At 44.5% G+C, this 27,050-nt stretch overlaps 1 protein-coding gene and 1 long non-coding RNA gene across 5 annotated transcripts in view; one reads left to right on the forward strand and one right to left on the reverse strand.

Annotated features, from left to right (window-relative positions):
* The window catches only part of LOC112545731 (uncharacterized), a 72,451-nt gene extending 61,868 nt beyond the window's left edge, over positions 1-10,583 (forward strand). The window contains exon 3 of the long non-coding RNA XR_003089276.2: positions 10,446-10,583. This is a non-coding gene — a long non-coding RNA (uncharacterized LOC112545731). The remainder of the gene's footprint in view (positions 1-10,445) is intronic.
* PALD1 (phosphatase domain containing paladin 1) overlaps positions 1-27,050 on the reverse strand; it is a 207,572-nt gene that overhangs the window by 168,399 nt on the left and 12,123 nt on the right. For 2 of the 4 annotated variants that reach the window (XM_006122786.5, XM_075934977.2), the window contains exon 1: positions 20,302-20,677. The exons of the other annotated variants lie outside the window; for them this stretch is intronic. The gene's annotated coding sequence lies outside the window, so the exon portion shown is untranslated. Of the gene's footprint in view, positions 1-20,301; positions 20,678-27,050 lie in introns of those variants that run through there. 4 annotated transcript variants of the gene reach the window in all.

Genomic DNA, 27,050 nt, shown 5'->3' on the forward strand with positions numbered 1-27,050 from the left:
TATTTTCATTATGGCGAGAGGCGGCATTTTTTTGAGTTAAGATTTAATTGTGTTGACACAGTGATAGCAACAAATACCACTAATTTATTTCCTAATGAAGGGTAACAACCCTACTTTCCCTGATATATATACTGGGGTGGAGCATGAGGAGCCAAGTAGATTATCAAAGCAAGACGTTTTGTTTCCTGCTGCCACCACTATTGCTAACTAGGGACAATGGGTTTTAAAAAGGAAGAAAGTTTCTAGATCTCATCTGTGCTGTCATGAGGAACCACAATTAAAGTCTACAGAAAGGGTTAAAACTGTTAAGGCTATGTGCACACAACCCTTTGTCTTAGAGAGGTTTTACTATGATTATAATTATTGCATCAATCATTATTCTAGAGTAATTGCTATCACTAGTGCCTAGAGGGACCTTGAACTGCCAGCTGGTCCTTTTTATTGACAACAGTGATGAAAGGAAGGTAATGCTCCTGGAAAACCCCTGATCAGTTTAAACCACATTCATTGCAAACCAAACACACACATTGCATGTACATACATACACATGATAAAGTTACATTAGGACATTTTTCAATAGACATGGTGATAGCCACAACAGAATGTATTAACATACAGCTTCTCTTGTCCAACGAGAGTCATAAAACACAGCCAAATAAGGCATTCACATTTCTATAATGTTGAAAGCAAAGGCTACAAAAATGTAACATAGTTTTAATGTCACAAACACAGATGAGGTGTTACTGGGAAAGCTGAGTAACAAGAAGACATACAATCACTATAGGCAAGAGTGATGTGTGCGTGTGTGGGGGGGAGGGTGTAATGTGTTGAATGAGAGGGCAAGGGGCTGGCCAGCAGCCTGTAGGACCAGCATCCCTGGGCAGCCTGGGGGCTAATAGGGAGGCCTGGCGTTCGCAGCAGGGGTCTGGCCACCACATACTCACCGGCCGTGGCAGGCCCGACCCTAGGGCAAGACGAGCAAGGCAAATGCCTTAGGACCCGCGCTTTTGGGGCCCTGCGCTGCTGAGTATTCACCATCCACTGGCTGGGTCCAGGGCCCCGCTCCCTGCGTCCTGCCTTTGGCTCCGCAAACCCTTTGGCCGGGCCTGGGCAGCGGTAGGGGGCCGTGAAGCTCCAGCTCACTCTTCTCTCCACGCTGCATTGCATGAGGGAGGGACGGGACTGCCCCCATGGTAACCGACAGGAAGTGGAGCAATGTGACCAACAGGAGCAGAGCAAGCTGGAGCCACTCCGTTCTGCTTCCCTTGCCAGTGCCAACCTCACTCCCCGCTAGTCCCCCGGGCAGCATTGCTCAGGAAAAGAGACAGAGTGGGGAAGAGCAAGGGTGAGGCCTATGTGGAAAGAGAGTTGTCCAGGCTCTTCCCTAGACTGGGGAGGAGGAGGAAGGGCCATGTGGCCAGTGGCTTCCTGTGTCACCCTTCACCAGTCGCCCCTGACTACAGACCCGGTTTCTCTCAAGCTAGGTCTACGCTACACACCTTACAGAGGCACAACTGTGCTGCTCTAAGGGCACATCTACACTGCAGGGCAAAAGTCGAATTAAGATACTCAACTTTAGCTACATCCATTTAGAAGCTGAAGTCAAAATAACTTAATTCGGCTTTTGAAGCAGACTACACAGCAGGAAGTTGAAGGAAGAACACTCTTCCTTCGACCTCTTTTACTCCACGTGAAATGATGGCTACAGGAATCAGAGTAAAAAGTCCTCCAGCTCAACATTATTTCAAAATAGCTGCTTGCTGTGTAGACGTGCTCTTTATTTTGAAATAATGTCAGTTATTCCGAAATAATGCTGTTGTGTAGATGTACCCTAAGATCTCCCTTGTAGCTGCTCTATGCCAAAGGGAAAGAGAGAGAGCTCTCCTGTTGGCATAGTCAACCTATCCCCAAAGAGCAGAAGTAGCCACGTGGCTACTCTCCGCGCCCATGCTTCTGTTAGTGAAACTCATATCAATCTGCAGGGTGTTTACACACACAGACACACACACACACACACTCCCACACCCACCCCCCCCCACCCTCTCTCTCTCCCCCTCCCCCTCCCCCCCCCCCCAAAAGTTTTACTGATAAAAGTACTAATATAGACAGATCCTCAGCTGTTAAGGACTTGATTCTCTACTCACACTGGTATTACAGCAGTGTAGCCTCAACCATTTTAGAAGAATTACTCTTGAATTAAACTGGCTTAAGTAAGGTCAGAAGCAAGCCTGAAGTTGCATTTCAGACACTAAAAATGGCTTACTGATTATGCAGCTAACAACATATGGTAATAAAAGTTCCATCAAGTATATACAACCACCGTTCCTCTGTGCTTTACATTAGAAAAAAATACTTGCATCTCAATTCTGAATTTTATGAGGAAATGGAGTACAGCAGTGTTTCTCAAACTGTGGGTCCCGACCCCCCGGGGGGTCATGAGCAACTTACAGGAGGGTCACAACTGGATTCGGTTTTTGGCATATTTATTTCTTGTCCAATCCTAATCCCAATAAAATGATTAGCTTTACTCGTGGAGCAGTGAGGGTGAGGTCACATGAATTCATTTAGCATTTTAGGGGGTATCACAAAGTTTGAGAACTCCTGGAGTACAGCAATTTTAGTGCAGAGTTTGTACCCATAAAACCATCTTGATATTTATGAGTGAAATTCCCTCTTCCTCCATAGAACCTAACCCCATCCATACCAGGGGTGACTCTTACCCCCGGAGCTCCGGTATTCTGAATATGCTGCATTCTGGACAATATATAATCAATGGTTCATACTTGATCAAAGAGCTTTGCAAATGGTAGCCTGGAAAAGGCACTTATTACCCATTTAAAATCTTTATTTTTAAGCAAAGATCTGGCAAAATGCCAGAGATGGTAAAAAAGATGTTTTCGGAACAAAATTTGAATATCATAGAATACTAGGACTGGAAGAGACCTCGAGAGGTCATCAAGTCCAGTCCCCTGCCTTCATGGCAGGACCAAATACTGTCTAGACCATCCCTGATAGACAGTTATCTAACCTACTCTTAAATATCTCCAGAGATGGGGATTCCACAACCTCCCTGGGCAATTTATTCCAGTGTTTAACTACCCTGACAGTTAGGAACTTTTTCCTAATGTCCAACCTAAACCTCCCTTGCTGCAGTTTAAGCCCATTGCTTCCTGTTCTATCCTCAGAGGCCAAGATGAACAAGTTTTTTCCCCTCCTCCTTATGACACCCTTTTAGATACCTGAAAACTGCTATCATGTCCCCCCTCAATCTTCTCTTTTCTAAACTAAACAAACCCAGTTATTTCAGCCTTCCTTCATAGGTCATGTTCTCTAGACCTTTAATCATTCTTGCTGCTCTTCTCTGGACCCTCTCCAATTTCTCCACATCTTTCTTGAAATGCGGTGCCCAGAACTGGACACAATACTGCAACTGAGGCCTAACCAGCGCAGAGTAGAGTGGAAGAATGACTTCTCATGTCTTGCTCACAACATACCTGTTAATGCATCCCAGAATCATGTTTGCTTTTTTTGCAACAGCATCACACTGCTGACTCATATTCAGCTTGTGGTCCACCATAACCCCTAGATCCCTTTCTGCCATACTCCTTCCTAGACAGTCGCTTCCCATTCTGTATGTGTGAAACTGATTGTTCCTTCCTAAGTGGAGCACTTTGCATTTGTCTTTATTAAACTTCATCCTGTTTACCTCAGACTATTTCTCCAATTTGTCCAGATCATTTTGAATTATGAGCCTATCCTCCAGAGCAGTCGCGACCCATCCCAGCTTAGTATCATCTGCAAACTTAATAAGCATACTTTCTATGCCAATATCTAAATCGTTGATGAAGATATTGAACAGAGCCGGTCCCAAAACAGACCCCTGCGGAACCACCATTGTTATACCTTTCCAGCAGGATTGTGAACCATTAATAACTACTCTCTGAGTACGGTTATCCAGCCAGTTATGCACCAGCCTTATAGTAGCCCCATCTAAGTTGTATTTGCCTAGTTGATTGATAAGAATATCATGCAAGACCGTATCAAACGCCTTACTAAAGTCTAGGTATACCACATCCACCGCTTCTCCCTTATCCACAAGACTCGTTATCCTATCAAAGAAAGCTATCAGATTGGTTTGACATGATTTATTCTTTACAAATCCATGCTGGCTGTTCCCTATCACCTTGCCACCTTCCAAGTGTTTACAGATGATTTCCTTAATTACTTGCTCCATTATCTTCCCTGGCACAGAAGTTAAACTAACTGGTCTGTAGTTTCCTGGGTTGTTCTTATTTCCCTTTTTATAAATGGGCACTATATTTGCCCTTTTCCAGTCTTCTGGAATCTCTCTGGTCTCCCATGATTTTCCAAAGATGATAGCTAGAGGCTCAGATACCTCCTCTTTCAGCTCCTTGAGTATTCTAGGATGCATTTCATCAGGCCCTGGTGACTTGCAGGCATCTAACTTTTCTAGGTGATTTCTAACTTGTTCTTTCCTGGCAAGAGAACATGGGTCAGATCTAATTTTAGTTGCTGAACCACATCACATACTCTTTAAGAAAAAAGATCAATAAAACATCACTAATGAGGCCTAATAAGATCACAGAATTCCCTAATATTTTACCACTTTGAACAAAAAAGAATATAAAATGACAAAATCGAATTGCATATTAGTCTTTTAAAACATTTTTTCTTGTTCCAGACCCTTCTCTTTCTGTAACAAGGCTTAAAAAGACATGAACTTAATTATCTGCTACAAGCTGAACCTCTCTGTTCCGGCACTCCCTGGCAGCATCTGTGCTCTGTCATGATTTTACTTAGCTAGATGTCCACTTATGGGGTGCAGCCAAGTTTCCCCGATCAAATAAAATTTGTTTACAGCCACCAGCACTGGCTCTCAGTGTTCTGTGCTATTATTTATCTCTAATTTACTTCTAAATGTCTTCTAAGAGCTCAGTAAGCAGTGGAAGTGTTGGTAATGCTACTAGACAATATTGACCTCTCAATGGTCCAGAAATTCTCTTGTTCTGCACCGGTCACGTCCTGAGGGGGCCAAACTATTAATATTATGTGCTTATTTGTATAATAAAAATACAATGCTAAGCTTCTAAACCATTCAGCTTTTCATAAAAGTGTTACAGTACTTGGGTTGCAGACACAACAAGGGAATTGGCTTCTTTTAAAAACCCACTTTTTCCATTGGCATTCTAAACCAAAATGTACATAGGAACATTTCTGTGAGGCTTCAGACTTGGTTTTGTAAAACTTCCCTCTGTAAACAGTGGGGTCAACAGCCATGCCAAGCCCTAGGGCAAGGTGTGTGTGTGGGGCCGGCGGGGGGGGGGGGAGTTGAGTCCACACCCCTGGAAGGGATTGGGCCTCAAGCAGAAGGGGCAGGACTAGAGCTACATCAGTCCAGCAGTGATTTAAAGGGCCTGGGCTGGACCGTCACTGCTGCAGTAGGGGCAGCGTCGGCTGGCCCTTTTGAATCGCTAGGCCCTACAGCAGTTGCCCCTTTGCCTTCCCTCCCCTATCTCCTCTGTCCGCAAGCCTGGTGGACTTTGATTAATTTTTATAACTTCCATCTTTGATTTACTGATACCATCTCTGGTTAGCAAAGATTGCAAGTGCAGCTGACTGGTAATGATAATCATATTGACAGACACAACATCAACAGCATCAACAAACAAGATCGGGGACAAGATACAACCTTGCCTAATATCCGTGGTCACATGACACCTGTCTTTTAGCTCCTGGTTTATCTGTACTGCGTATTGAACATTCTGATACGAATTCCTAATAACTGGAATGATTTTGCTGAGGATGCCACAGATTCATATAATCTGCGACAATGAATTTTCTATCTGATCAAAATCCTTTTGAAAATCCATGAAATTCAAGTCTGCTGCCATGCATTGCTTTACAATATTTGTCAGGGTGAAGATCTGCATAGAAGATGAACTTGGTCAAAAAAAAAAAAAGAAAAAAAAAGTTTATTTCCCCAGTCTGCTTCGTATGGCACCTCTCCAATCATGCTATCACATCAAGATCCAATATGTTACCTCCCTAATCTTCTGCACTGATTTCCTATTGAACACAAACTGGAATACGTAATCACTGCCCTGATACCCCCGAGCTTCAACAACTACTTGAAATACCATCCTTCCTTCCACAACTATGGCCTCTCATGACAGCTCTGTTCTACTGGAACAATTGAATGGTTAACCAATAGGGGAATTCTCACAGTAGCAAGGCCTAAGCTCCAGAATCCACCTTGGACAGAACCGGCCACAAACATTTCCATGTTGAGAAATAACTACTAAACTCAGCTCTGTGCCTTAGCATCCCCTCGATAAGGGAATCTCACCAACACAAATAAAATAAAAACAAACCCCACTAGGCTAATCAAACTATGTTCTCTTCCAGGCTGAGAAGGAACAGAAATCATTACTCCTGTTTTAAAATGCTTGACAGGTGTTCACAGATGAGGTGGAGGCAAAGAGACCATATAAATACCTAGACAAACACTACCGCAGGGGAAAAGAAGGATGAAAAGATAAACACTGAGGCTGGAGAAGGGGATAAAATGCTAAGCAGTAGTTATATCATGGGTCAAATTCATCCCTAATATGACTCGTGAACAAAATGGAGTTTACACAAAAGGATGAATTTGCTCAGCAATAACTCGTTTAGAACTTGTCTACATGGTGCCTTTGTGCACATCAACAGGGATTTAAGTTCTAACGTGCACCAGAATGCTGCACACTAATTGGCCTGTATAGATCCTACTGGCGTGTACAGCAAAAAGAGCAAATTTGATGGAAAAGGCTAATGTAGACAAAGCCTACAAATAGGAGAGCCTCAGTCCCCAAAAGTATACCTAAAAGCATTCACCATTCAAAGATCAAAACCAGGGTTTACCCTCACAGTAGCCTCCTTTCAGTTACATCCTGGCATTGGACTAGCATAGCGTCACTCTTGACTCAATTCACACTTGAAAAGGTAGTTTATTCTAGAGAAGACTTCTAGAAGGTACACGATGCTATCACAAAGAAGATACCAGCAGTAAAACAAAGGAAATAGATATAAAAATGACACCAAAGGAATCCTATGAAAATCTCTCATCAGCAAACCTCCTGCCCATGTACCTCTCATGTGCTGCCTGTTAGTATGGAGTTGCAGTTGTGGAACTGAATCTGGTTACAAAGGACCCCTAGACTTGCTATCTTTGTTTTGAAAGCAGGTATTTGGCAAACTTGCACAAGGAATACACTGAGAATAACTGCTTCTTCTGGCCTCGCCCCATATCAATTTTGCAAGAACTGATGCTTGCCAGAGTAAAGCCACCATCATTTAAATAATCAGCAATAGTTGTGATGAAGGAGATTAAGAATGGGGACAGAATCTGCAATAGTGAGAATCATATGAATCCTGTGACACAAACACAACTGAAAGATTGCACAGATGCCTATGAAACATTTCCAGTCAACCAACCACAAAACCTCTTTCAAAAATTGTACGTGTTCTATAGAAATTAACTCACACAAACACACACACAAAGTTAATCAAGTCCATTCACTAGCCTGACAGTATACTACTAAATCCTGTGCCCAGCCTATTTTAAAACAATTCCAGCAACAAAAATTCCATGAGAATCCTACTCCAGTGGTTGAGCTGCAGGACAGGAATTCGTAAGTTCCATTATTAGAGTGCTTCGGGCTAATTCTGTAGACTTGGGCACATCTCATAATCCCTCTGTCTCAGTTTTCCTAGTTATAAAAGGAAGATCATTGTTAACCTACCCTTCAAAGGGCTGTTGTGAAGATTCATTATACAATGTGTATAATGTACTTCCATGTTTGAACATAAAGAATACTATGTAAGTAATGAGTATTATCTTAGTGAGAGACCTCTCCATAGTTAAATCAAGTTTTTGGAGCTTGATGTTAACAAACCAAGAATGGTGGGGATGCCTATTGGTTACAGTAATGCCAGTCATAACGCTCCTATGTTCTTTTCCCAGCACCAACTCATTATGTGACTTGGGTGAGTCCCTTCACTATAAGCACTTTTTGCACCAGTTTACTCCCCTGTAATATAGTATTATACTGCTTCCCTATTTCTAGGGCTCTACCAAATTCAGAGCTACAAAAACAACATCACAGACAGTGAACTCTGGTCTTCCCCCATGAAACCTGGTGTTCTGTATGCTTTTACCTTGCATAACACAGATTTAATGAGGATGACCATTACATTGCATTTCTTACATTGGGTGTCCTGACCAAAAAGGGGGGGGGGGGGGGTGAATCAAAATGTTATTTTAGGACGATTGTGGTAGTGACACTCTTATTTGTGAATTGCCTCCTTCAGAGCGGGGCAGCCGGAGAGTGGCAGCTGTTGGCTAGGCCTCTGCTCTGAAGACAGCCCCCTGCCAGCAGCAGTGCAGAAGTAGAAATGGCAATACCATACCAGGCCACCCTTACTTCTACGCTGCTGCAGGTGTCTCTGCCTTCAGAGCTGAGATCCTGGCCAGCAGCTTCTGCTTTCCAGTTACCTAACTCTGAAGGTAGTGACTGCACAGCAGCAGCAAAGAACTGAGGCTAGCAAAACCACAACCCTCCCTACAACTCTTTTGGGTCTGGACCCCTACAATCATGACACCGTGAAATTTCAAATTTAAATATCTGAAATCATGAAACTTATAATTTTTTTAAATTCTATAACCGTGCTATTGACCAAAACGGGTCATGAATTTGGTATTGCCCTACCTATGTCAAAGGGATATTTTTTTTAAATGGGCAAACCTCAAGTTTTTGAGACCTTCAAATGGGAGCCATGTACAAGTGCAAAGTACCATCACCAGACCAGATTCTCATTTCATTAGCACTACATTGATTTATACCAACTAATAGCTAAAACCTATACAAGGATTTTTTTTAAATAAATAACTATTGGGGGGGATAAAATAGATACATGCAAAATCCTAAATTCTTGTCATTAGGAAAAAAAATGTCTTGCCCTTGACAAATGTTAATTGTGGAATAAGATCTTTCATAACAGTTTGCTGCTACCTCAGCAAGTCTGTCTCTCTCTAGTTCTCATCCGCAGGAAATAAGTCACTCAGAACCACAGCATGCAACATCCCTAATGATCTGCTTTCTATTGTCTTCCCTCATGTGAGCCATACCCATCTGTCTATATTAGGGATGTCAAAACGCATTTAATTAAACAAACCTGTAACCGCTGAAAATTTCAAGGGTTACATGGGGGACAGGTGGCATACCAGGAGACTGCAGACAACCGTGACCGGTTAACCAACGAGCCCAGGCTCATTAGTTAACCATGGGGCCCAGGTTCATCGATTAACCATGCAAACGGTTACACTTTCACATCCCTAATCTGTATCCAACTCCACTTGGCTGCTACTCTTAATGGGCTGGATTTTTTTCTTGTACACTGCAGCACTAACAACATTGGTACGGGTTGAACCTCTCTGGTCCGAGACTCTCTGGTCCGACAAAATCGGTGGTCCACAGATGTTGCTGGACCACAGTGCCTGAGCCTCAGAGGTTGCTAGTAACTGGGAACTCAGCTAGTCTGGTGGCAGGCAGCCTGCAGGACCAATGGCCTGAGGGCAGGGAGCCTGGCCAGTGGGCCAGTAGCTGAAGCAGGGCTGGCAACTGGCAGCTGGAGTGTGGCCGAGGCAAGGAGCCCCGCTTGCTGGGGGAAGGACTGGCAGCCCAGATTAAAGCCCTGCCAGTGGGCTGAGGGCAGCGCACTGGCTGTGTCAGAAGCCAAGAGGGGAGCCCTGAGAGAATCCCAGGCTGACTTCACCTTGTCCAGCAAACTCCCTTGGTTGTGACCGCACATGTCCCAAGCGTGCTGGTCTAGGGAGGTCCATCCTGTACACAAATTACAATCTATTTAAAAAAAACGAGAAGTCCTGTGGCACTTACTCGACCACCAGATTTATTGGAGCATAAGTTTTCATGGGCAAAGATCCACTTTGTCAAATGCATGTAGTGGAAATTCCAGATGCAGGTATAAAATATACAGGCATAAGAAAAGAGTGTTCCAATCAAGAGAAAGGTTAGAGATAACAAAGTCAATTCAGTCAGGGAAGATAAGGCCCCCTTCTAGTAGCTGATATGGAGGTGTGAACACCAAGGGAGGAGAAACTGCTTTTGTAGTTGGCTAGCCATTCACAGTCTTTGTTTAATCTTGTCACGGCTATCCCTCTGATACAATCTATTTGATGCTGTACAGATATCCAGATGTAGTTCTAGTCTCCAAAATATTTCTGCATGTCCTTGTTGTATTAGGTCAGAAAAGAGTAGCTGTACATTCTTGGTTGGGACCTCTCCCTTACAGAAGGGTACATCCAAAAGTAGCAAACTACTAATGTGCAAGAAATATTAATCAAAACCAAGGTCTTATTTTGCTAGGTGCTGTACAGACTAGGAAGACTGGTCCTTTCTTCCACGAGTTTCTAAATTAAATGAAGATGAGAGACAACTGGTAGATGTAAAAACAATAAGGGAACGAGGACAAGCTACAAGATCACAGAGTTACAAATGGCTGTCTGGTACACAACTTGATAGTTCCAATGCATTTTTGAGAGAGAAAGAAATTAAATAAAGATATCTAATCAAACACCACTAGCCTTCTTCCATTCCTGTGGGCTGCAGGGGTAGATTAAATTAAATCTTTGTATCTGCAAATATCAAAATGATCCATTCAGAATTCTACAACCAGGCCGCTATAGGCACAAACGTGATTTGACCAGATATTGTGCCAATCAGATGGTTGTCTGACTTGGTTGTTTAACGGAAACTGGATTCTAGTCACCTGAAGCCTACCAAAAAAACAAAAAAATAAAAACAAAAAACTTACAACTTCTGACACAACAGATAGGTGAAGATAGTGCTGTTATTAAAAATAATGGTCTCACTCAGCAGTCCCGATCACAACTGGAGCTCCATTGTGCTAGAGAACACACATATGTTCCTTTCACAGTACAGCTTATAATATACAAGTTTGGGTAGCAGCAAACTAGCCTGTACTTATTTTGTCCTTCTACTGTACTTTTTATACATCAAAATCCTTTGGATACAGACCAACTTTTCCTGCACAACATATTTATTGGTGGGCCTGCCTTTAAATAGGAAACTGCAAGCACTTTAGCTAGATTAAATCCGCTAGAAAGTATGGGCAGTTCCATTAAAAAAGCTGCAAGAATATATTGTGTCTTTCCAATGCATCAAATCCTCCAACCATTGTCTTTTAAACTTTCTCCTCAGAATACAAAAGACTCAACCTCCTTTGCATGATTCTACAGCACCAAGTCAGTTACACATACCTCACATCCAACTCTTAATGAGATGTTTGATATTTGGAGTTCTGACCTTGCTTCTATTGAGTTCAATGGGTGTTTTACCAACTACTACTTCAACGGAAGCAGAAATAAGCCCCTATAGTTAAATTAAGCTGTTAGTACTTTATGAACGAGTCTGAAGACACATACATCATGCTTATGCAATGTTGGTGTTGGAAAGAATGAACAAATGGCTTGATTTAAAACTGGGGTCTTTCGAGTGTTACCATTCCATTAAAAGGACATAAAAATCCAAAATATAAGACTAGGAGGTTATGTCCATCAATGGCTATTAGCCAGGATGGGTAGGAATGGTGTCCCTAGCCTCTGTTTCTCTGGAGATCAATGATAGGAGAGGGATCATGTGGGGATTACCTATTGTGTTCACTCCCTCTGGGGCATCTGGTATGGGCCACTGTCAGCAGACAGGATACTAGGGTAGATGGACCTTAGCTCTGACCTAGTATGGCCATTCTTATGTAGAACTAGTCCAGATGCCGAAGAGAAAAATGTTCTATCAAAAATGGTCATCAACCCATCGATCGCGAGGTGTTCGGGCACCTCCAACCCCCATTTTCCCCCCATCCTCGAGAAGCCCCACTACCTACCTCTAGCGTAGTGCCGGCTTCCCGCGGGGTGGACAGAAGTCCTGTCTGAAGCCCGCATCCCTTCTGGGGGTTCCGGAAGTGCGCGGGCTGCTCCCCTCCCACAGCTCTGTTGCGTGCTGGGGAAAGGGGCATCAGCCCTAGAGGAGGAGTGTGGCGCCTTCCCGGGGTGAGTCGAGCGCAGGGGTCTCCCTGCGCTGCGGGAGCGGGGGTCGGCCCCGGGGTTTCTCCGCGCTGCAGGAGGGGAAGAGGTTGGCCAGGCCGCATTGCGGGAGGGGGGTTTGGCTCCGGGGTAGGTGCCTGCAGGGGTTGGTCGCACCGCAGGAGGAGAGGGGGGGAAGGGGTTGGCTTGGCCGGGCCACGCCACACCTCGGGACAGGGGGTTGCCCCCAGGACAGGCTCCCGCAGGGGTTTGGCCCCGCCGCAGGAGGGGAGGTTTGGCCCTGGGACAGGCACACGCGGGGTTTGCCTGCGCTGCGGGGTGGAGGTGGGGGGTGGGGGGGGGGTGGGGGTAGAGACAGGCCCGGAGGTGGCACGTGCTGGCTTCCCTCTGGGGGGAGAATCCTGGGGAAGAGGCAGATATAGGGAACTCTCTGCTGACACTGTCACCCCGCCCCCTGTCCGTACTCCCTGCTCCCCAGACCCCAGTCCCCCAGCTACAGAACTCTGTCCCCATTCCCTTCCCCACTCCCTGAACTCTATCCCCACTGGCACTCTGTCCCCAGCTACAGAATTCTGTCTCCATTCCTGTCCCCACTCCCCAAACTCTGTCCCCACTGGCACCCTGCCCCCAGCTGCAGAACCCTGTCCCCACTGGCACCCTGTCCCCTGCTGCAGAACCCTGTCCCCATTGGCACCCTGTCCCCAGCTGCAGAACCCTGTCCCCACTGGCACCCTGTCCCCTGCTGCAGAACCCTGTCCTCTGCCCTCCCAGCACCCTGTTCCCTCTCCCTTGCCTCCAGCCGCAGAACTCTGTCCCCACAAAATGTGTAATTATAAATGCTTCATTTTAGATTTAAATAGCATGAATAAAAAACAGACCATTTATTTCATAACTATAAACACGTGATTTTAATTTTATACATCGCATAATTTAAAAATAAACTGTTTATCAGAGTGTGTAAGTAAGGGCTGGGGTTAGCAAGTGATGGACAGGAGAAGAATAGAGAGGGTGGGGCTTCAAGGAAGGGGCAGGGCGGTAGATCTTCGCCTGAAAAGTGATCTTGGGTGTAAAAAGGTTGGAGACCACTGTCCTAGGGGCAGGGAAAGCGCATGAAGTCTCCTCCGCCCTGCCAGGAGCACATAGCACTTTAAAGTGCCGCATGCTCCTGGCAGGGTGGGAAGAGACCATTTAGGGCCTGGGAGCGGGAGAGCACACACAGTTTCCTCTGCCCTGCTAGGAGCACATGACACTTTTCTAAGTGCCATGCACTCCTCACAGGGTAGGGACAGGGCAGAGGAAACTCCGTGCACTCTCTCGCCCCCAAGCTCTGATTGGCCTGAGGGCGGAGGAGCCTCTTCCTGCCCTGCCAGGGGCATGGGTGCTTAGTGGGAAGGGGGCCCCCACCTCAGACCAATCATGGTCTGGGGGTAGGGAAGCCCGGAAGCATCCTGGCCCTGCCCTTTCTGTTTTAGGCCCCACTCCTTCCGGGGAGGCCCGGGGCCTCTTCAAAAAAAGTTGCCCACCCCTATCTTAAAGCAACCATTTGTGAAGACAACAAATAACCCTACTCCTCCAAAAGCAACATTACATTAGATGGCAAGAAAAGGGAAAAGGGACTACAGCCACTCTCCGAGTTACGAACAAATTACGGACCAACACTTGGTCCGTAACTCAAACTGTTTGTAACTCGGACCCCATTGAGTTACATGCGACCGCGCTGTTCGTAAGCGCAGGTCGCGTTCGTAACGCGGGGATCGCCTTTACGACCGCTCCATGGGAGCTTTGGTCGTAAGTGTGAACAGTCGTAACTCAACCGTTTGCAACTCGGGGAGCAGCTTAGTTTCCTTTTGTGGGTGAACCAGATCATTTTACAGAAGATCATGCCACAGTATGGCCCTGGTTCTTCCTACATGGAGACCGACAGCACCCAGGCCAAAATAAGAAGCTAAATGACAGGAACAATCCTCCATTAAAACGAGTGGAGTTTTTTGACCTAAAGAAGAGGCAACACCCAAGCAAATCCAAGTGCTAAGTGCCAGTTAAGGCAACATGAAAAGCTTGTGTACATAATATTCAGCTTAGAGAGCACGCTGCATATGAGAAGATGCATATTTAGAAACTGAAAGCTATGATTTTGTTCTATTCATAGCTAACCACCACCTCCCCTCCTGATTAGAAAGTTCTGAAAGGAACAAGGTGGATCAGTTTACAAGCTACGCATGCGTGGTCTTTCCACATTGCTGCAGCACACACAAGAGACATTTGTTTTTTAAAAGGACTCCTAACAAGCCACACTGTTTTGCAAAACAAAAAAGGTTTCCTTTCCTCCCTTCCTCATCTTTGAATTCAACCTGGGGACAGCGATAACAGTGTCTGTCTCTGTCTCTGCACTTACATAAAAGGTTGATTAGGTACATCCAAAACAGTGAAACTACTTTGCATGAATGTTGCTAAGACTAAAGTCATTTCCACATTACAAGCACTACAGCACTGCTCTACCTACACCATTGTACGTTCATAAGATAGACTGTAAGAGTTGGGGGTTTTGAGTTACTATAGGAACTCCACCTCTCCAACCAACAGTAGCTAGGTCAATGGAAGCATTCTTCTGTCAGCCAAAGGGAACTGCCTCCCCCTCCTCTCCCCTCCCAGGCATGAGGCTTGCATACTATGATGCTCACTGTGGATTTTTCTCATGCAACTGTCATAGTTCTCCCCCGCCCCCACCTCTGCGCTCCCTTCTCTGTCACCCAAGACTGAATCCCCTGTATCCCTCTTAATACAGGATGCTTCATTCTGTCCTCATAGGTGTTCACTTCGTTCCATTTGATTTAACAGGAATTAGATGCACATATGGAAAAATAGATCTTGACACCAAGTGAAAATCACTTTGGATTTCCAGAGGAGAGGAATTTGGGATTGGTTAAATGTGACATTCCATGCAAGAAACATTCTGGTATCTCAGTGCCACCTATTCCTCCCACAGCAGGGGATGTATTGGTCTAGTTGCATCCACCACTTCCGTTCATCTGAAAATCTGGTGTGTAACTGCATACAGGCTGTAACAGAAAACAGCTCCAGAATATAACCTGTGGCAGTTTATGGTGGTTTCCAGATATATAACAAGCATGTACAATGGTGCTGCAAACTGCACTCCTAACTGCATGCTGAGCTTTTCTCCCCAGCCCTCATTTAAAAAAAAAAAAACCCCTACGTCTCTGCTGTGTTGTTTAAACTGTGAAAGGCTATGCAATAAATTACCATGTCTTTTCGGCATACGTGAATTTAACAAACTTCCTGCCACAAACGTATACCTAGAGTTCTACAAAAACTGATATATTTTTCTATTGCATTGCTGAGAAATAACATGTGATCACACAACTAAAAGCTAATGTGAAGCATATGCATAAGGGGTCAGAATTAAGGTTGTGCGTAGCAGTCTGTACTGACATTTCCTGATTTGGGTGAAGCTAATATTCTCTTCACGTAAAGGTATGGAACTAGTGCTACATCATAATATCAAGACACTGCATTCAGGTTATTTTGTAGCTTTCTTTGACCAACGGCATGTCTAGACTACATCCATCTTTTGAAAGAGGTATGTAAATTAGACAGATCAAAATTGCAAATGAAGATGGGATTTGAATTTCCCATGCTTCATTTACATAACGGCAGCCTCACGTTTTTTCAAAAGTGAAACCGCCATCTAGACGCGGTTCTTTCGAAAAAAATGGCGGTTTCTCTTTTGAAAAGCCCTTTTTTGAAAGAACGCGTGGCCCCCATTATGCAAATGAAGCACGGGAAATTCAAATCCCAGCTTCATTTGCAATTTCAACCTGTCTAATATACATCCCTCTTTCGAAAGAGGGATGAAGTATAGACATACCCTAAGTGTAATGTCCAATTTTCTTACCTCCCTCCCCAACCATTTTGATAGGAGGAAGTGCAGGGTTGTGAGCTCTCTTTTCTTCTTCTTCCGTCCTCCTTTCATTACTGAAATAAGAGGAAGTTTCAGCAGCTTCTCATTTCTGTGATGGGGTGGACGAAGATAGAACACTCTCTGAATTGCTTCATACAAGTCAGGCAGGAGTGATTGTTAAAGGGATACCATCGACTTAAGTAGAACACTTCTGTCTGGAAACTTCTTAGTTATTGTTGTGACAAGTGCAAGTAAATGACAACTGGAGAAAATGCTTTTCTCCATTTCTCAGTGTTACTGTGTGCATTTGACAGTATTTTGTGTACAGCTATTTCCACCATTTGCCCTGTAAGGAGAGTTTCCCCTTTCGTTCTTGTGGGGTTTTCACATAACAGAGGAGAGAGAAAAACTACTTCTAAAAAACCCCAGAAAGAATGTGATTGCAAAGCCACAAAAGTTGGCAGGCATCTGGGATGGCCGAGAAGCCATAGGACCTGAAATTACCTAGAATTCAGTTTTTAAAAACTGACAAGATTTCATATTGACAGTGTCCCTTTAAAGCACCAAACTGATCACAGGAAATCTGGGCGTGACTCACAGCTCTGTAACAAGCATCCTGCACAAACCTGGGCATGTCACAGGGATTAGGGGATATTCATTCCTCCAGTCCCACACCCTTGTGAAGCTCTTCTACAGAAGAAAAACATTAAGAACTAAGTATTATTTAGGATCTGCGTTTTCAGGGACTGAGTACCAACAACAGCCCCCACTGATTTTGATGGGATTAAAAAATAGCTATTTCTGTCCTAGTTTACTCCTTTGCAAAATGAGCATTAATATTATTTCTCTCTCAGGAGGATATTATGAAGCTTAATTTACTAAAGTTGGAAAAATGTTCTAATATTAATGGATGGGAGGCATTAGAGAAGTGAAAACTATTAACATCATCAGACCAATTGGGCTGTGTCTAGACTACATCCTTTTTTCGGTAAAGGGATGTAAATTAGTCACATTGATATTGCAAATAAAGCCGGGATTTAAATATTCCACGCTTTATTTGCATAATGGCAACTGCTGCTTTTTTTTCAAAATAGGACTTTCCAAAAAAACCGCAGTTTAGACAGGAATCTTTCAAAAATAAAACCCTTTTTCAAGAGATCCTATAAACCTCATTTTTTGAGGAATACAAAAACTTTCGAAAAAGGGTTTTATTTTCAAAAGATTCCCATCTAAACTGCTAGGGTTTTTTCAAAATGCCCCGTTTTGAAAAAAAAACAGCAGCCGCCATTATGCAAATGAAGCATGGGATATTTAAATCCCAGCTTCATTTGCAATACCAACGTACCTAATTTACATCCCTTTACTGAAAAAGGGATGTAGTCTAGACGTTCCCCTACAGATAAAGGCTGTGTCTACACTACAGAGTTTTTCCTGGGATAAACTCTGCGTCTGGGGAATGTATCCACTTTTTCGGATCAGTTTCCAAAAAAAGGGGGGGGGCGCATTCTTTCAGAAGCCCTGTATTACTCATTTTATGAGGAATAAGGGCTCTTCCAAAAGAGGAGGTTTTTCCCATATTTGGCCCCGTGTAGACGGGCCAAATGTCAGAAAAGCCTCTTCCCAAAAAAGAATCGGAAAAAGCTACACAATTTGCAATTTGCATACCTTTTTCCAAAAAATAACTGCAGTGTAGACATCATCAAAGAGAGCTTCATGCCAGGCTCTATATGGTCAAATGGAGTACAAGGGTCACAAGTTGATTCCCATTACTGTTGAGAACCTCGCTGGCAGGACTCAAAGCCAGCATGAGGAAATTAAACTGGAGACAAATGAACTTCAATGGCTGACTTTGTTTCTTCATCTTACAGTCACATACATCTGTGATAACTAACACCACAAAGCTGCCTGTTCTTAACTCAATATACAAGGTGCTTCAACACCACAATCACCTGTACCATTACCCTCCTAAAGCTCGATTCTGCATTCATGGTTTAACATACATTGTTAAAAAAAAATCAACTACTGTGCACATGTTGATTTTACGAGATGTATAGATCTTCATTGCAGCACATCACAGAATTGAACTGATTTCTGCTTGTTCTGACAGTAATCAAGCAGAAATAAGACAGTGTCACTCAAAAGAAAGTTAAATTACACACATACAGTATATTATTTTGATTTCATGCCCTTTTTTGGTAACAGCGGCACTCACTTTTAGCTCACAGGAGGAGAGATTAGTTCCCTTCTCTCTCCAGCACAAACTTTTTTTCCAGACAGATGGGACTGAACAGCATCCTGGAAAGCTAAAAATATTTTCTGGTAATTCTTTCTGTGTTTGATCCAGACAAAAAAAAATGGATATACTTGGGAGCACTGGAATGAAAGGGTATGTGTGTTTGTATTATTGCAAGAAGGGTGTCAGAGCAGGGCATGTTTACAGTCGGCTTCTGCAAAGCATAGTTATGAGGAGGGACTGTCTTTAAGTGTTATATAGGTTTACAACAGTATCTAATGTACAGTGGAGAATTTCCTTTTGGGGATGGATGGGTTGTGTTTAATTTAGTATTAAAAAAACATCAGCTTTAACAGACAATTGCCATCATCAAGGCAAAATCTCCTTCATGGGGCTGTTATGTTGTGTGTGATTTAAAAGCAACTTTATAAAGTATACATTTTTACAGAACGCCTTGAGACTAGCACATGTATACATGGGTGTGCACTGCTGTTTGCATGGGTGTGTCTCAGGCTGCGTGTCTGCAAAACTGGGTGCAGAGCAGAGATTAAGAAAAACCACATTTCCTACCTAATGCAACTGTCATCACAAGACTGCTTTAAAGTATCGACAGAATAGCATACTAAGGGGCCTGATTTTTCAGAAGTGCTAGGCATCTACAGCTTCTGCTGACTTTCAAATGCAGTGGTGGGTGCTTGACACTTCTGAAAAAAATCAAGCCCTTTGATTTAGGCATCATAAGATCATGCTGTAAACAGAAAAAAAAAAGCATCTATTTTCTAATCACTCTGCACATACATCAGTCGTATTAACATTAATGGAAGTGGCACTAAACTTTTACCAGGATGAAGAATGTGGATTATGACAACACCTCTCCAACTGTACTGTACCAAGAATGAAACTGGGTATCTTTTATGCTTCCAATGGGACAGTGCACCTCACAGGAAGACTAGCATACATAGTTAAAAAACACAATATCCATTTTGGATTTAAATGTTTACAAACTTTAAAAAGTAATCAAAGTAAGTGGAACACAGACTAATTCATAATTTATTTTTACACTGCACTTTTCATCAGTATATATGACCAGCTACCCAAGTACGTGCACGCACACACACACCTTTTGACTGTCAAGGCTTCTGGAATTGAACACTTTTGTCTTCTGCATCTTAGACAGACATGTGAAGATCCTGTCCCCCAGTCCCAAATGTCTATAATTCTAGATCTATACACTTTAATCTCCCTGCCATTCTCCACGACACACATCATAGTCACAACCATCCTAGGGAAGAATAGATGCAGTTCCCTTCAGGGCACATCAAAGCTGCTCCATAAAATATTCAGTAAGGTCACTTTGGGCAACACAAGGAGCTTCCTTTCCATGCCTCACCATGAGGAATAGTGTGCTGTCTCCACATCAGTGTTTTGATTTTTTTTATATTGCAAGAAGCACAATATAAACCTGATGGGCCCCAGCACAAGCAAAGAAAAACACTAGGGCCTCACATTTTATTATCTCTCAAAGAAGCACTGCTTACTTGGGTGCTACCTTGCCCCTGTAAAAGAGAGGCAGGAATCTAAATATTTCCACAAACTGTATGACAATAACTAAGACCTCAGGAGGAATAAGACAGGAAAACTTCCTCAGTTTCATACATGAAGACAGAAGATATGAAAGCCTAGTGCATGGCATACCTCACCCATGCTGAGAAAGCAAGAAAGAAAATCATTCCAACATCAGGGACTAAAGACATAATACCACGGAGAATGGAGAGGTAGGGGGAGAGTGAGAGTGGGAATTTTGTTGACAAAAAGCAAACACAATAAGAAAGCCCAGTCCATCTGAAGTTGGCAAACAAGACCTAGTTAAATCCCAACTAATCTCTATTGAAAGTAGCACAGTGCAGCCTTACAGAAAACACTACATGCAAAAAATTCTCAATGCAAGTCAGTAGGGGTTCAAACTCATACAGAAGAAAAAGAACCCGCAAGGAGCTGCTACGGTACCTGGATTTCAGCAGCTCCAGAGGTCATTCAGTTTCCTCTTTGCTGTGCTGACAGGGCACACAAAAAACCCCAAACCTGTAAAACTCAGAGCTTCAGAAAGCAGTTTCCCCACACAGTTTTAAATAGATCCCCTCACTCTCCTTTTAACTTCTCAGAACAATCCATGGAGGGCTGCTATGGCGACGAAGCAATTAAACCCATCGTTCTGGGCTGATCAAGAAGCCAGCAGGAGAAGCAGAATCTGTAATAGTTTGTTGTCAGTGATCAAACCCTACTCCTTGCCAGCAAAAACAGAACCAGCCAAGCAGTAGGCACTGGCTCATTCGCCTGCTCTCGCTCTGTGAGCAGAGAACAGCCTTGACTGACTGTGTGCTGGAGGATGTGGGGGCGGACTTTAAAGAGGGCCAACTCCGTGGGCCTCTCTCTGCCAATCAAAGGCCTGGGACTCCTGGCAACAGCAGCACACAACCTAAGTGAGTGCAGTACATGGGAACTGCTGCAGCAGGACTAGTTCAATGCAGGCCATGCTGATGAAAGGCTCAAAGGCAGGATGTCTTCTTCCCTCCCCAACCCCTACTCCCATCTACTGGGCATGACAGCACTGCACCTCACTGACAAGAACAGCTGTCGAGCAATTTTAGTCTCAGTTAACATTCAGTGTATGCGGTCATCACTGTTTGATATTTAAGCTATTTGACACTACCTTTTTCATGGTGCACATTTTGAGGGGCCCTCAACTGCTCTTGGATAGGAAAGGGGGAAAGTGAAGGGGTAGCAGAGATGGAGCAAAAGCTATTTGTCTCTTCATCTGGATCTCCCAAGGGCATGGAATCTCTGAACAGCCCAGAATAGGACCCATGTGTCTAGCCTAAAACTAGACTGAAAATGGTTAAAGAAGAGGGAAAGGGGAGAAAAGGATGACACATTTTTTCACTCCTGAAATGTTAAAAGCAGCTGAACACCTGATTACAAACTGCAATTTCTTACCCTTTTAAGCATGAAAAATGAGAGGACAGTGATCACGAAGAAAAGTGGCACACACAATCCAGGCACTGGTCTCAATCCTATGCAGTTTTGAATGAGAGCTACCCCATTGGAGTAGAAAAACAAAATTATTTATTTCCCAAATGCACACGTGCCCAGCTTGAGTGTCTTAGTTTTAACCGATGCTTTTAAAATTGACTACTTTCTACTATCTCTCAGAGCATTTCTTTGGATCCTTCTAGATGAATTTGCTGAAACCTAGAAATGTCATGCTTCCCACATGAGGCTAACATTTACACATCATATCAACCTCACTTGACCCACTCTCCACACCAGCTTTCCTTCCCCTGCATGCCCCTTCCCCTTTAACATCTCCCCTTCCTTCCATTCCTACCCATTTATCTAATCTTCCTCTAACAAACTGACACCTAAAAATAGATATGTCAGTTTTTAAAAAGCCAAACAATTATGGAACTATCATGCTGATTGGAGACCATCACACTGTTCACTCTATTTGTACATTATGTCTCATTCCTCTACCTCTTGTCCATCTTGTCTATTCAGACTTAGCTCCTCAGGGCAGAAACTGACTCCCATTCTAACTTTATATTGTGCCTAGCACCGAAGAGCCCTGATCTTGGTGATCTCTAAACTCCTCCCTTAGGGAATCTATGAATTTCTTTTTTTAAAGGTACTTAACTTTTAAAGGTAATTAACTCCTTCCATTTATACCAGGACATTTGAAAACAAAGGCAGTTTACTGAAACCAGGAAAGACATGTTATTACAATGAATTCAAGCAGAATGCATCTAACCAAAATTTACAGGCCCAGTATAAAGCAGGCCCCTCTTCCTTGGTATCACTGCAACCACATCCACCCGCCCCTTTTTCCACACTTCCTCATCGTTCTTAGTGTCCTCATCCAGCTAGGCACCCACACGCATTCATCTCAATTAAGCATGTGAAGAAGTGGGTAACTGACTAATCATGTAATTAATACAATTTGTACTGAGTACACGATTAGTCGATAAGCTGTGGCTCTACAGTTTAAATGTAGCAGGAGCCAGATGCACAGGCAGCCCAGTTCCTACTACATTTAAACTCCAGAGCTTCAGTGGGGTAGGTCCAGGACCTGGTGCGAGCTGGGACTTAGCAGTCCCAGTTCACACCAGGTCCCAAGCCACTTTGGCTCGGTTTTAAATGTAGTAAGAACTGCCAGGCTCTTATTACATCTAAAAGGCAAAGCCACAGCAGGGGACCAGGTACAAGCAAGGACTCAGCAGTCCCAGCTCAAGCCAGGTCCGAGACCACTGAGGCTCTGCACCCGGCCCAATGATTTAAAAGGCAGAGCTGCAGCATGAGCGACTGCCAGAGCAGACGTGAGCCAAGACTGAGCAGTCCTGGCTCCTACCGCCTCCAGTGGCTCTGCTTCCCCTTCCCCCCACTCCATGCACTGCAGAAACAGTGCTGGGAGTAACTGGCTTTTAAGTGGCTCCTCCCCACACTAGTTCCTGCTCCCACCCACGCTGCCTCTGATACAGAGGCAGCTGGGCAGGGGGGAGTGAGTAGTCAAGTAGTGATTTGACTAGTCGCTTACATCCCTAATCTCAATTCAATAATACTTCACTGATATGACAAACTATATGAATAATGCCAAAGCATGAGCCATACACAGTGTTCTACTTTCGCTCTCAGAGGGAGGTGCTGTCTGCCCAGGATGGAGCAGTCCCCCTAAAAGACATGCTGTAGTCTCTCACATTTTCTATTAAGTTTGCATGTTGTAACTGTACTCAGTGAGATGACATTAACAAAAATAATTTTGGATCAAAAGTAGAGATCCATTATCCAATGCAACTGACCACTTCATGCAAGATGGAATCTGCAGTCAAATTCTATTTTTGAATGGTGCTATATTATTTAAGAGCACAAAGAGAGACAACAGCTCACTAGACTGCTGTGCTCTCCGTCATCTGTTCAACATCACATAGTTCTCTTTTTTCCTTTCAACACCCTGAAAGTCTACTCCTTATATCTCCCATGGTTGGCAACTGCAGAAAACCGAGGGACCAGTACAACATTAGGTCTTCCACTCCCTTGCTCTGTGGGAGTGCGCAACACATGGCAGCAGGAAACAATACATTGCTTCTAAAGAGTCAAGACTGACAGCTGCTAAGTGAACACACTGTACAAGTGGATCAGAAGATGGCACAGCATTGTAGGTGAGCATTCTCCTTCCTATGAGGATGGCACCGAAAGGTAAAAACAGCCAGCGCTAGGCATAAGCACCCTAAACCATTGCTTGAGGCCCCCATTCATTTTTTTTAATTCATTTTTTAGTGGGTGGATCCCCAGTGAGCTAGTGCCACCTCTGGGCAAAAGTATTATAAGGGAAGCAGAGTGAGGAGACTCTCAAAATGAAAAAAAGAGAGAGACATATTCAGGACTCTGTCTGGACTAGACTGAGTTGTACTGAAAGAAGTATTTCAATAGCTAAAAGGCAATTACCAGACATGCAATTACCAGACTAAACAGAGGCATACTGCATGGTCTCAGGCAGTGTTCCCTCTAAGATTTTCCATCCAGGAGCAGAATGAATTTTGTCTTGTGCACCAATATTGAGGTTACATGTGCTCAATAGGATGTGTGCTACTGTGGCACCCAAGTCACTAACAAATAACTTGGATATATTTTTGAGATGCCATGGGGGAAAAAAATACTAAAACAAGAGAATTAACAAGGTGCGTGACTTTAAATGTTTATTTAAATGAAGTCAAATAAAAAAATATTTAATTTAAAATGTAATATTTAATTTAACATTGGCAAAGTTTTTAGTAGCCAACTTCCTCTGTTTATAGCCTTCTACTAGACCCTCCCCCAGCTGGGCTTCCTCCTCAATTAAATCTGGTTCTCCTTTCAGAGAACTATGTTAACTGGCCTTTCAGAGTAACATTTTCTGAACTTGTGTAGAGTACACTCTCCATTGCACACCTGGACAATGGGAATATTTCTCCCCATTCACATTGAGTCTCAGGTCTATATTTTATTTTGGATCAGAGGTGAAGTCAATCCAGTGACTCCCTACCACTGCCCTCAGTTCTTTTTATTTAGACCGTTCTTTTTATATATTACACATAAATAGGCAACTTAGAAAACATAGTTACCTGGAATGCTTGCTCTGCACTCAAGACATAAATCAGAGCTAAAGCTCTCTGATTAATCAAGTGCAGATTTCCCTGTCTGATTTGATCAACTCACAAGCATTCTTCAAAGCTTAAATGTCTATTAATACATTTATAAGAAAGGTGACAAATAATATTCTTTGCTTTATGCCAGAGTGCACAGGCTGTCCAGCAGTAACTCGGATAGCTCTGTGTCATGATGGCCTGTGCATTCAGGACTCATGAGTGGCTGGGCAAAGCAACTAAATCCTGTGCAGCCTTCCTGGGATTCTGGTGTATGTTAGGGATGTGAACGACTAGTTGCTCTCTCCCCCACCCTCGCTACTTCTATCAGAAAGAGGAGGGGGTGCTTCTAAGCAGCAGCGCCCCAGGAAGCTTGGGGCCAGACCCTGGACTCCACACAGCACTGCTGCTTTGAAATGGTGCATGCAGCCCTGGCCCAGCTAGAAGTCCCCCACTGGCCCTGTGCTCCCTGCAGCGCTTTTGCCTTTCAAATGTAGCAACAGCACTGGGGCTGTTGCTACACTTCAAAGACAGAGGCGCCCTTCTTGACTAATCAAATAGTCGATGCAAATTCGGTATTTGGCCAGTAAAAAAAAGATTAACTCCAGCTGAGTGCACAACCTCCCCCTGCAAAATTGCTTCAGGTAAGAGCTGTATGATTAGCTGCAACAGCTGCTTGGGAGACAGGTGAGGAGAGTGCTGAACCCACTCCTGCTTACTCTTGGCCCTAGGACTGGCTCCAGCTGTCGTCACGCGGCCCCCAGCTTTGGGACTGCTGCAGCGCAGCCCCTAGCTCTGGGACTGACTCCGGGACTGGCTCTGTCCACCAACACGTGGCCCCCAGCTCTGGGAACAGCCTCATCCGCCACCACGCAGCCCCAAGCTCCGGCTGCACCATGGGCCCCATCCACCACTAAACAGCCTGCAGCTCTGGGACTGCTCCGGCCACCACCGCACGGCCTCAACCCTGGGACTGGCTCCAGCTGCAACTCCAGCAGCCTCCATGCAACCTTGGTCCCCCACTCTCCTACCCACTGCCACCAGCTTTGCTTCCATGATGTGGAAGCAGAGTGCTGCTGTGCAGCTCTGCTGATGAGGCGGGGGGGAGGGGATTTTTGTGCACACCCCTGCAGGCGTGCACCCTAGAGGGAACCCTGGTCTCAGGGAACCTGCACAGAGAGGAGCTGGATGGCCATCTCTCCTCTCCACCATGGCCAGTTGTAATATTCTAATGTCACCGGGAGAGTGGGGGGACACCCCTTGACAGTTCTCCCAAAATACAACTTCTACTGTTAGAGCAAGTACAGCCTCACAGATCTTGTCCCAAAGTCTAGTTCACCCCTACTAGGGTAAATACGGCCACTCAGGCATAGTCAGCAGGTAGGCCTTCCAAGAGCCTGGGAGCGGTATTACTGCTGGGCTGGGGGCAGATAGGGGGACCTGGGCCCTCCCTCTCCACCGGGTCCCAGCCCAGGGCCCTCTTGGCAGTGGAAGATTCCACAGCCAGCTCAGCGGGGTTCCCAGCCGCAGCGCGCTGAGCTCCTGAAGGGCAATGCTCCGCCCAGGGCTCCTTCCTACAGGTCCCCATGCAGACCACATGGGTTTGGTCGGCGAGGTGGAGTCCCGCCGACGGCCTTACTGACCGGGGCTACTGCGCAGGCTGGGGCGGCTGCTCCTGGGGCGGCTGCTCCTGGGGCGGCGACTGCTCACAAGCTTGGTGCCGAGCTCCTTCTCCCCCGACCACCCACCCCGACCAACCTGAGTAGCTCTCTTTTATCCTAGAGCAGCTGGAGCATGCGCAGTAAACTAAAGGGGGTGTGGCCTCCCCGTCCTCTGGGTTGGGTTAACCCCCTCCTAAACAGTGCGGAGGGGCGAGGAAAGTACATCCCGTCACATCTAACTTCTTTGTTCTCCTTCTTCTATGCTTCCCCTTTTAAAGGAAGGCAAATAACGAGGCTGTCCCAAGTCTACGGCAATGACTTGACCATCTTGCCCAATAAAGGGAAGTCTCATTCCTATGGAACCAGATTTTCCCCCATGCCCCTAGCACAAGGCCACTTGTATCTTGCTGCTGTTTACTATTACCAATTATAGTTGATTCACTCAAAAGAAAAAACTTGTACGTATTTTTTTGTTCTCGTTTAGGGTTTTCTTCTGCTTTTTCTCCTGACCCTGATTTACATTCCTTGTCCAACATTTTATTTAGACTGCAAGTTCCTTGTGGAAGAGATGATTTGTTTTTCTTATCCATCAAGTGTCTAGCATTAGTGCTAAATAAATAATAGTTATCATTTAGATGGATAAATATTATTTCAGTGATGACGAACACTGGTGAGCCACAGGCAGAAATGGTCAATGATGCAAGAGAAGAATGACAAACAGGAATAAATACTAACCAAAGTAAGGATGTTAAAATGCGGTTAATTGACTAGTCGACGGAATTTCCATCGACTAGTCAATAGGCACTTCCACATTCCTCCTTCGAAATGTACAAGAGGCCGCTGGGGCTCTCATACATTTTGAAGGAGGAATGTGGAATTCCACGCACAGCCGGGGGCCAGTGGGAAGTCCCCCTGACTTCGG

Source organism: Pelodiscus sinensis, chromosome 8 (assembly GCF_052426305.1).
Source record: "Pelodiscus sinensis isolate ZL-2025 chromosome 8, ASM5242630v1, whole genome shotgun sequence".
Taxonomy (NCBI): Eukaryota; Metazoa; Chordata; order Testudines; family Trionychidae; genus Pelodiscus; species Pelodiscus sinensis.